The sequence below is a fragment of the Pteropus medius genome, unplaced genomic scaffold (assembly GCF_902729225.1).
Source record: "Pteropus medius unplaced genomic scaffold, Ma_sr-lr_union100, whole genome shotgun sequence".
Taxonomy (NCBI): Eukaryota; Metazoa; Chordata; class Mammalia; order Chiroptera; family Pteropodidae; genus Pteropus; species Pteropus medius.
In genome coordinates, this window is record NW_024346667.1 from 14,100,608 (window position 1) to 14,102,162 (window position 1,555).

Genomic DNA, 1,555 nt, shown 5'->3' on the forward strand with positions numbered 1-1,555 from the left:
CTAGAATTTTTCTTAAGTGCATTCAATCTGTAGGTTATAATTTAAAAGACAGGTCACTGAAATCCTGAACTTCTTAGTAACGTGAGAGGCTTTCTCGCCTAGATATGAATGTCATGAACGTTTGTGATTATTTCTTTGCTGTGACTTAGGAGTCATGTTAAAAATAAAGTTTCTCTCCCTCTCTCTCTCCTGCCCCCTCTCCTCCTCTCCCACTCGCTCTTCCCTCCCTCTCTCCTGAGGTCTTCAGTGAGCAAGTTTCCACTGAAGGTATAACTGCAAAAGCAGCGTGTGGTAGGTCACACAATATACAAATAATTGGAGAGTGCATGGAACTATGACTCTACAATGTTTTCATTAATGGCATTTTCTCAGAAATAAATGTGTGAAAGAATTGTTTCTTCTTAACAACTTAACTCAAATGGATCTAAGAAAACTAGCATTCACATAATTAAATAAGGCATAATGTGTCAGTCACTGCTTTGATGCCCTAAACATCGAGGCTGGCAAGAGGAAGACCCTGATCTGGACAGTACCACCAAAAAGCAGCAACATTTGGAGCCCTGTAAGAAGCAAAAGGATGTATTATAAAATAAATGTTAAAGAACCTCAGCAAATGCATTTCAGGGCATGAAAGCACCATGTCAAACAAAGGGAAGACACCCTCCGTCGATACTCCGGTTCAAACATTTAGAGATGTCACCTCTCTTCTGTCTCTCAGAAGTTCCTACATTTTTTTAGGCTCGAGTGAAGTGCTACTAACTTCCTAAAAAGTAAATAAAGAAATTGAAAAAAATAAAAACAAAAAAAACTTTGTCTACAGCCATACCACCCTGAACAAGCCCGATCCCGTCTGATCTCGGAAGCTAAGCAGGGTCGGGCCTGGTTAGTACTTGGATGGGAGACCACCTAGGAAGAGCAGGTGCCGTAGGCATAAAAAATTAAAAAATAAGGGATTGTAAACTGACAAGGTCCTTGCAGTCTGTGAGGTCAACCAAAGGTTGCCTCGCCTAAAAAAAAAAAAGTCATCAATTTATTTTCCTCACTCTTACATTACATTACATTGAATTACATTAAAATGTGCTATTTGGGGGAGGCTAGAAAAGGGTAAAGAGGATTAAATATATGGTGACTCAGAAGAAGATTTGACTTTGGGTGGTGAACACACAATGCAATATACAGGTGATGTATTATAGAATTGTACACTTGAAACCTATGTAATTTTATTAACCGATGTCACCCCAATAAATTTAATTTAAAAACTTTTCATACATGTAAAAAAATGTGCTATTCCAGGGCAAGTTATTATTATTTAATGTAGTAAGAATGACTAATCATCTAAGATATACCAGAAATAGTTGATGCATGATATGCAATTGGAGTCTCAACTCGCCTTCTTTTCATTGATCTAATTTCTGTCTCAGTCACTCCTTACCCTAAAAATAAGGAAGAGTGATAGTGTCATACTCTAATCTGTCAATATGTTTACATCACTTCCTAGTAGGTCCGTATCTTAGAGACTATTGACATACCCCCGTTTATGGGGCCAAATGGCTTC

The 1,555-nt window shown here is 37.9% G+C and overlaps 1 non-coding gene across 1 annotated transcript; it reads left to right on the plus strand.

The window, feature by feature from the left end:
• Positions 1-812: 812 nt before the first annotated feature.
• LOC120613697 (5S ribosomal RNA) lies at positions 813-931 on the plus strand. The gene has a single exon (XR_005655759.1). It is a non-coding gene; the product is annotated as a 5S ribosomal RNA (ribosomal RNA).
• The last annotated feature ends 624 nt before the right edge of the window (positions 932-1,555 follow it).